Genomic DNA, 10,169 nt, shown 5'->3' on the forward strand with positions numbered 1-10,169 from the left:
GAAAGTTATAACACGGTCGCAGAATTTCAAAAATGTAAACGACAGAAGCAGGTAAAAGCAGAAAAAGGCTCCAGATTATTACAATGCCTCAGACAAAAGAAAGGAATTTCTTCCATATTTGAACCGAGAACCACCTCCCACGCTAGGTGATATTTCAACAGCTTCCAGCCACCCATCTATCCTTCTACTTAAAGGCGCCCATCCATGACGCCCAACGTAAGCCTCCCACAACACCGTCTTGATCTTGTCCACCCTGACTTATGGTTTCTTTGGCTTGGGTCTTTCTGCAACGGTGCCTAGGAAGTGATGTCATTACATGGACTGAAAATCAGAGCAGATGGATCATCGGAGAATCGATCGCTGTTTGAAACAAGCATTGTTTTTGGGTTTCTAGATAGTCCACACGATCATAGTAGCTCCACAGAGCACCAAGTTTTATTGATCTGCTGGAAAAGAGGAACACCAGGTTCCAAAAAGGTCTTCCACCGCGGTGGGATATAGGTTCTCAACCCCAAGCCACAAACCACCACTCTCAAGATGAATTTGATGCATGTTCAGTGGAACAACAACTGCTCAAATGTTTCTTTGTTAGCACAAAAGTGACATTGATCATTGAATGTCCATCCTCTCGATGTATCAAATTATATTTTGTCAAGATACAATTTTGAAGTTTCAAAAGTGACACCGAGAAGCCTGCATGGTTTTAAGTTTTAAGTAGCGAGATCATACCTAGCTAGATTGTCTTCGACTTTTGGTTGACATAAGCCGAATACCTTGCGTGTGTTTAGCCTTAACTTCCCTTAGCTTTACTGAAACAATAGTTTCACTCTTTGTAAAATTTGTCTTAGGTCTTAATAATTGTTTGATGACGCAAAACAACAATTAATCAGTTTCATATACATATCGTGCCTCTTTGACGCCATGGCCAATAAAAAGGCCACTGTCGTTGATGGCCTGATTATTGCAAAGTCGACAAACCCATCCTCCCAAAGATGTGCTATGACTCTGGCCTATGATGTGGCCATCATCCTCTTGTCTCTTGTCAAAATGATATAGCTAGGATATAGCGTTCTGGTGCGTGATATTAAACATTGCATGGGTGCCATGGGATCTCTTCATCATAGGCATTCCAATATATGAAAAATATCATTAACCTTATTTTCCAAATAAACCAGAGGAACAAACCTTTCTTTCATAACAATGATGAACCAAATGACGATAGATGATTTTTTTTACCACATGCATGATAATGTTATCCACTTGTGCCCCTATTTTCTCTCCAAAAATTTGAAGCACGCGTGTGAAAATGTAGAAACTCAAAAAAAATATTCCACATATATGTTCGCTAAAAAATGACTGTCGGTTGATGATGCACACAACCGTACGTCGTTTTTGCAAATATTATATCGGTTGCTACTCATCAGCTTTAACTAGATTTTCCAGAAAGATCTATTCCCCAAGGATACAAAAGTATATTAAGTGCATTTTTTAGTCTCTTGGATTCCAACCATATGATTTTGTTTCCCTAAAAAAAAAAGCTATGCAGTAGAAACATACCATTTGGCCCCGATGTCTTGGAAATATTACTCCTACGTACGGGCAAGCGAGTGTCCTCTCAATTTTGTAGTTTTGAATAAGACATCACACTATAATACTATTTTTTTTTCTATTCCAGTGTTTCAAGAATCCTACGAATTATAGAGACCAAAGGTCAAATTAGCATCCAGGACCACATGAAACAAATGCATGTATCAGATATCAATCGATCAAAGATGCCACCTTATAATTTCCTAGCTACCCGTAGCAACTTGCCTATGGACTATATGCATGTCAGCCAGCATACGTGCAACTCCATTGTCCTTTCAAACGCCCCAAAAGAAATGCCAATATTATTTTGACCATCCTGCGTGCACGTCCCGGTCATCGTCCGGCTAGCTAGCTAGCAGCCTAGCTATCAGCAACCACCGGCGATACTCATGGATGACTGATTATTTTACCCTTTAATTTGCTGTGAGTATGCATCGCATGCAAAACCCAATCATATGGAGCTCCTAGTGAGTGAATGAGTGTCCGGTCGCGCCCATCGATCGCTTTCGTTCGTGGAATTGGAGTGTTCGTACGTTCTGATGCAAACAGCTCCACACAGGCAGCGCAGATCATCACACGCAATATTCTTTTCTCTTGTTGGCTCCAATAATAAGCTCGGGGTGCACGTGCGACACGGTGGCCCTGGCCTCTTGCTAGAAAGGAAATTAAGCAGCCGCAGGATCGATCGCGACGTGGCGGTGTGCGATTCACGGTGTCGCAAATTGATTAGTCGATCCATAATTAAGTTGATGCTTGGTTTTTGTTTACGTCGTTCTGCCATTTTTTGAGTTTTTTTTTTGGGTGCGTGCATGTGGGGAACATATTCCTTTAGATCTTGGTTGTGCAACTTGCACTGCTGACTGCTCATAATTGAGGTTTTCTGTCATCATATAGTGTATATAATTAGGGGGCTGAGCAAAATTTAGCTGGGTTTGTTGCACGCCTGGCAATTATTACCACCATGTGGATATCTTTAACATATTTCTGAAACGTCTTTTTTGTGTGGATATATCTGTAATAAACTTTTAATCCAGATTCAATTTCACTTTGGACCATCTAGTAGCTATCAAAGTGTTACCAATTAGGCGATTACCAGTTGAAAATGAATATATTTGCTCTACATTAATTTTTATATTAACCCATTAATTATTTTTTGCGGTGTTCTACAACAGTTGTGGAGGTAGCCCAAGACTATAGCCTGGTCACCGAGGCGCGCCCAAACCTCACGGTTTCGATCACCCGGTGCCATTAAATTCGTGGCTCCTCCTTGGATGCAATACTAAGTACTCCTTCTAATCCACAATTAGTGTATGAGGTTTAGTACAAAATTATACTAACTTTGTACTGAATCTCTGTCCTTATTATGGACGGAAGGAGTGTGCAAGTCGTTGACATGTACACACACACCCAACCACATGCATATACTTACTCACATTGCGTCTATACTGAAGATTATAAGCACGAAACCTGAGTGAAAAATCAACAATAATTTGATCGTGAGAAAACTATCAGGCGCATATTATATCAGTTGCGAAGAAACATAGCGTAGCAACCACATTTTCGTTTCCCTTTTTTCCCCCTCGACCTCCAGCCAACCAGAAGCATGACGCGACACGTGGGATTCCTCGTGGCAGCAATGATCGACTACTCGGTTTGCATTGCGAACCATAGTGTAGCACCCTAGCTAGCTACTAGTAGGTTTTAGCCAGGGGTCGATCGAGACGAGAGGGCGCGTATAGGTATAGCTACCAGACCTTTGTACGTGCGCCAGTACGCCGGTCTAGTATGCATGTGTGTCCTATCGTGTTCAGTCATGGTCCTATTCACAAGTGTCCCCCTGATGTGACCGTTTCCCAATTGAGCGCAAATGAATGCTCCCAATAGTTTTCCTCGATCGAGGCCGGCCGGCAAGCAGTGTCATGACTCATGACTTGTTTGCACGCTCGTGCATGCATCCCGACCCCATGCAGATCGATCGATCGCCCGTTGTTTAATTAGAGCTGAATTTGTGTAAACTTTGGTCGCTAGCTGCGCCCAAACCGCCAAATTAAGTCAAGTTAAACTATATGATCCATATCGCCACACACGGTGATCCGATTCCTTTGTCGTACGAACCCCTCCCATAAAAAAAATTCAGCCGGCCGATCGCGTCCATGCCCCTCTGGCTACTTGGATATAGGTAGCTAGGGCGCGCGCGCGCGGCGGCAGCCTCATGATCAGGACGGTGATCAGTACACTAGTAGACGGCGCCGCAAAATGACATGATCCTCTCTCTCGATCTCCTCAACCTGCAAACTTTCGGTCATGTGAGCATTGACTAATGGCTACATGTGTAGTTGTAGTACGTGCGTGGTCAAGGGGGAATCTTTCGTCGCAGCCGATCGATCGATCGAGTACGCGATAAATATTGATCGATCACCTTTGAGCTTTACCAGCTGTAATGATGATGACCAATTCTATAACCTTGTTTGTTTAACTAGACCAAGTACTAGAGCTCGATCGTGCAATATCATGCATATGCCGTCCGTGGCCTTTTGTTGCGCGCGCTTTTGACCAAGCAGCTAGCCATCTTGGCTAGCTAGCCGGGGAGAGTGCTCGATCGTTCGATGCACTATCAATCCACGCATATATATGATGCATTTGCATATGAGGAAAGACCGTCGTGGTCGCACCCACCAGCCGGCCCGCGCCGCGCCGCGCGCACCAACCTCGATCGAGCCGCACGCACGCACAGTACTGGGTTTGTGTACGTGCTACTGCTGGCCGCGTCGCCGACGCCCACGGCTTTACTTTACTTTGCTTGCTTGCATGCTTTGCTGGTGGAACCTAGCTACAGTTGATAGCTACTCCGTATAGCTGGGGAACGGCGGGCGGGCGGGCGACGTATAGCTTGGCCAGGCTAGGCTAGGCAGAGGGCCGGCATGCATGCATGCATGCATTCGGTCCACTGTTGCTGGTGAGCCCTGTGCATGCACACGTAACCTGCATGAGGTTTCTTCTGCTTCACTGTCCTGTCCCGCACAGTACGTAGCTAGGGCGCCAGAGTGGACATGCACCCAGCTACTGCACGCACGGATCCACGCATGCACAGCGCGCGGAACTATACTGTGCTCTGCGCGCGTGCATGCAAGTGAAAACACGTTCACGTGTGCTTTGCTCGGTACCTCGAGCGTGCGGTGTGTAGTGGAGTGACTGTGTGCTCAACCCAGTACTGTAAAGATCATCTGATCTGATGATTTTGACAGTGGAGAGTATATAGTTCTTGGAGTCCGGAATCCCACGTGGGCGTCCATGCCCCGGCCGGCCGGTACGGTACTGCTGCTTTAAAACTTGCGGGCAAAGTTGTACTGCTACGTGCGTGCGGAATGGCCGTCGAATCCTTATCCAACCGACGCGTCGTGATGGTAGTTTGCTCCGTCGCATGAACCTGAAGACTGAATCTGGTCGGACGCGCCCGTACGGCACGGGCCCGGTCAGGTGGGCAGCGCGGATGACGGAAAGGTGTGGCCGAGGGCCCATGGGCCGGGTCCGGCCACCGCGGGCCTCATACGCGCCGACGGGAGCGGGTGGCCTGGCACTGCGGCCGCAGCAGCTAGCGGAGGCAAAGTGGCCAAGTGGGCCGCACGAACGGGATGTGGTATTGGGACGGGAAGCCGACCGAATATGTACCCCACCCTTTGCTCAAAAAACAAAATGTACACCCCACCCCAGGGTGTAATTTCCGTCCACCAAGTTTGCCAACGAGGCCTAGTGGCAACATAGCGCATGTCGGGCAAAATGCTCTTTTCGATGAACATAGTAGTCAGCCCAGTTTTGAGAAAAGTCGTCCAGGATGTGAATGGGCATGGCCCAGAAACGATGTAAGCTAATGAGAAACCCTCGCTCAAAAAGAAAAAAAAGCTAATGAGAAACCATGTTCTAAAAATAATAATATGCAAAACGGATGAGAAAGCAATTAGCTTTATAGTAGTCTTTACTATTTTTTAATTTGCAGTATGCGTACGTCCCTCCCCACTTCCGCGTCCTCCCGAAAGCACGTGTTGTTCCGCTCGACGCCTCGAGAAGTCCAGCCCTGTCCACCCAAACCCTCGACGCCCCTCCTCCTCCACCTCCTCCCAAATTCCAAACTTCCTCGAGCGGTTCCAAGCCCCCCAATCCCCCGATTCCCCAAATTCACTTCTCCCCCGTGTGGGCGCCGAGCCAGCGGTTCCAACCCCAAATTCTTGTCAGAGCAACGGCAGCGTGGGTCATGGAAGGGGACGAACGACGTCGGATAGGAGGAAGGAGCAAGAGATGGGGAAGATCCAGTAGGCGGCGGTGGCGCGGGGGTGTGATGGTGATGGTGGGCGCCGTACGTCGCGCCCCGCACCCAATGCTGAGGCGCTGCCCCCACGCACCCCGCACGTCCTGCCTCCCTCGCCCCCTTCCGATCCAGATCAAGAACGAGCGCCTCTTCCCCTTCGCAGCCCGCAGGGGCGTTGTTGCCCTCCGGCCGCGGCCCTCGCGCGCCACACTGCCGCCTCCTCATCATCTGCCCGCCGCGCCGTCACGGAGACGCGACGCTGACATGGGCGGGGTGACATCCACCATCGCCGCGCGCTTCGCCTTCTTCCCGCCCACGCCGCCGTCCCCTAATCCCCGAGATCTCTTGGGTCCCCGCACGCCGCCGTAGGCGGGACGGCGACGGGGACTCCTCGTCCGGCGCCGCCCAGGAAGAGGACGGCACGGAGGTGGTGCACCTCCGCACGCGCCGCGGGAACGAGATCGTGGGGGTGGGCGGGGTGACGTCCACCATCGCCGCGCGCTTCGCCATCTTCCCGCCCACGCCGCCGTCCCCTAATTATCCATCCAGCCCGTCCGTCCGTGCCTCCATCGGTCCATCCCCGATCCCTCCCAGGCTCCAGCCCCCACCTGTCTCCCTCCCGAACCCCTCCCACATCCGTCCCCTCGCTGCCGCCTGGCCTCCTCGCCGCGTCCGTCTTCGCACTGCCTGCCTCGCCACCATCTTCGCCTGGCCTCCTTCCCATTTTTCTCCCCATCTCGGCCTCTGCTGTACCACCGGTGGTGCCACCGACCGCACCTTGACATCCCCAGCATCCCTCGTGCGCCCTCCGCCGCCGCCACTGCATGTTGGCCACCGTCGAGGCTGCGCTCGGCGGGGTGCGGCACTGGGTTTCTGGTCATCATCGGCGTCGCGAGCGTCCTTCACTGCTGGCTACTCTCCCGGTCTCCCCCTGGTCCGCCGCCTCGCCATCAGCCGTCCATCGTCCATCACCTCAAGGTAACTAACCCTATCGGCCTATCTCTACCTCCCTTCGTCTTCCTCCTCCATGTGCCATGGGTGGTCTATGTACTTATGAGCACACTGCACCAAAGGTGTTCGACAAAATGCATAGCCAGGACCGGATTGGCGGCCACAGCCTTGGGTTAAAGCGAAGGCTAACTTGAACAAGCTCATGGGAAGCATTCTCAGGTGAGCTTGGTGGCTTTATCATCTTCGTACACTTTTTATAGTGCCCTTGATCACTCTTTTTCTCTAACCTAGACATGTTGTCGGGGCATCAACATGAGTAGAGTGATACACTGGCTCAAGATTGCAATCAAGATCAGCAAGCTTGAGCCAGGACGAGTCCGCACAACATATATGAAAATATGCTCTTTGGACATTGATATGTGCATGGTTAGGAAGTGTTGAAATATGGGGTTCTTCTGGTCAGAAATATGCAAGTGACACCAATCAATTTTCTGTCATTGTAATCATTGACTTGCGCTGCTTTCTTTTCTTTATGCGATGTTTGATTCATTGTGCTATGAGTTTAGCATCCGGAAAGGGAGCGCAAAAAGTTGTTTTAACATCATTTACTTGTCAAGTAATCACAAGTCTTTATGTTTTGGTAGCAGAAATAAAAGACGATGATATCTATGACACTAGAAGCAGGTACTGGGGGTGTTGGTGATTTGTGTTGTCAGCTAGATAAGTTTTCTTTCAATATCGATCAATTGTACATAAACATTGCATCAGCAGAAAACGAGTACCCTGTTCTGATTCTTAATTTTCTTGTTGCGCATTAGTTGAAAAACATTATGGCAGGCGATTAAAAAAATGCAGATTAATTTCCGCATTTCATTTATGCTTTGGAAAATTTCCACCTCTTTGTTTCCTTACTCAATGTTCAGTATTTGGCATAAAAAATCACGTCTTAGAACTAAAGACAGGCTCACATGATTGCTTGCTTTATTTTCATTGCAAGTAGTATGGCGTATGATTTCTGTAGTCGATGATGAGTAGATTGTTGGCAAATGCACTAGGAGATATTGACAAGCTAGGCATGCTGGTGCTCGCTGCGGGCCTGTGGCCGGCGACACCAAGGAGACCCTGCAGGAGCGCGTCTCTGAGTTCATCTCCTTCGTCACCAGCGAGTGAGTTGGTCGGCTCGGTTGCGTCACCTTGGCTTCCTTGTCTCGGCTGGGTTGGTTTGATTCGGATTTTGATCTGTGATTTCGTTGTGGTCTGGGCGTTGGTGTAGGGCGAGTGACAAGTGCCAGAAGGAGAAGCGCAAGACCATCAAGGGGGACGATCTGCTCTGGGTCATCCACGCTTGGCTTCAGGGAGTACGCGGACCCCCTTCAAGATCTACCTGCACAAGTACAGAGATGTAATCACCACTCTTCCTCAATGAAAAAGATCATAACTCTTTTGTAAACCCCAAAGTTATGTAGCAGCATACTTTAGAAAGGATATGTACTTAGTAGGAATCATATGTAAATCCTTTGTACTACTCCCTCCGTTTCATAATTCTCGTCTCAAATTTGACCAAAAATGGATGTATCTATTCCTAAAAAGTGTCTAGATACATGTAATATTTCGACAAGAATTATGAAACGGAGGAAGTAGCATATTGTAAGACATGAAAACCTTCATATATGTATGGTTAGAAAACATGTAAGATATGCTCAGCTACACAATCACATTCCTACAGGGAATTATTTCACCTTAGGACATGAATTGTTAGTAGGTGTTTCTGTTTATTGATTTGAACAAACACACAAATGGAGAGAATACATTTAGGAGCCAGTTCTTGAGAGCCCAAGACTCATGTTTGATTGTTCTGTTATTAAATTGCTTGCTTGCATGTGTGAGTAGTGTACAGGTTTGAGGTACCTACCATGTCAATTTTTGGATCCGATGTAGGGAGAACAGTAGCCTCTCTCCAGTAGAATAGAGTTGTGGTGTTTGCTCTGTACTTGCTTGGTATATGTGTATTTCCTTTGCAATGAAGGGTTTAGGATAATATGATGTATGCATATTGGCAGCTATTTTTCTAGCACAGTTCCACGTCTCCCTTCTATTGGCAGTGCATTCATTGTAAAAGGATAAAATGAAGTGCCTTTGAGATTCGGAATCTTTATGTGGTTGATCTTTCAAAAAGAAAATTTGACCAAAGAGAACTTAACTCATAGAGGATGGGAAGGGCTAATGGGATGTCAGTTTGTACTAATAATGGGATGCCAGTTTGTACTAAAAATGGGATGCCAGTTTGTACAATGAATGAAACAATAGATCATATTTTTTTTGGTTGTACTATGGCTACATATATCTGAGGCGTGGCCCGATGTGCATTTAACATGATATTTACACCTCACTCTAGATGTTTTGTTTGATAATTGGTTGATTTTGTATGGAGCGGCCGACAAAGGATTGATTACTTTGGGAGTTGCAGCCATTTTGTGGACTGTTTGGAAGCTGCGCAATGATTGGAACATATGGAGAAGGATAGAGTGGCGCAAGGCGGGCTAAGAGGTTTCAGTTCATTTGAGCTTTTGTTTTTTGAAACCTGTAAGATGTTGTTGTAGAGAGTCTTTTTGTTGTTGCAATATTGAGGTCTCCTAGGTTGTTTGTGGTTAGCTGTAGTTTCGAGTTTGAAGGTACACAGGTAGGGTTTAATGTTTTGGAAGGTACACAGGTTGTACTGTCTTTTGTATACACCTCAATTTTCACTCAATTTTCATAAGTGACATGGATTTGGATAAGGTCACTTATTTTGAGACGGAGGGAGTATCGGTGTTTATATGCTTAATTTGTAGTCCCGTTGCAACGCACGGGTATTATACTAGCATATTTTTTATTTCCGTTGCAACACACGGGCACTCTACTAGTAATTCTGAAGACTCACTTATCTCAAACTGCTAGAGATAACAGGAGTTTGGAGAGCGAAAACCTCTATTGGATCCCGATATCTGATGAGATTTTTTCAAAATGAAGTATTTCAAAAATTTAAAGTTTCTAGAAAAAACTTAAAATAATTTTGAATGTACATATGGATAGCTAGACGACATACCTATATTTTTTCGGAACTTTCAACAACTTCTAAATACCATTTTAAACTTAGTGAGATTTTTAGACTCATCAGGAGCCCAAACTTCAAATATCTGCATTAATGGAGAATATTTCTCAGTTGCTGTATAACAACAAGAAGAAGATAGGTATGATTGTCAATCTTACGAAACCAGCGAGTTGGAAGTTTTGAGTGGTACCCCTAGTCGGCAGCTTTGAGATGATTTTATTAATGTAGTGATGCTGA

The 10,169-nt window shown here is 46.9% G+C and overlaps 1 pseudogene; it reads left to right on the plus strand.

Annotated features, from left to right (window-relative positions):
* Nucleotides 1-7,906: 7,906 nt before the first annotated feature.
* Nucleotides 7,907-8,662, plus strand: LOC100832615 (annotated as a pseudogene).
* Nucleotides 8,663-10,169: the final 1,507 nt, after the last annotated feature.

The sequence above is a fragment of the Brachypodium distachyon genome, chromosome 5 (genome assembly GCF_000005505.3).
Source record: "Brachypodium distachyon strain Bd21 chromosome 5, Brachypodium_distachyon_v3.0, whole genome shotgun sequence".
NCBI classification, from domain to species: Eukaryota; Viridiplantae; Streptophyta; class Magnoliopsida; order Poales; family Poaceae; genus Brachypodium; species Brachypodium distachyon.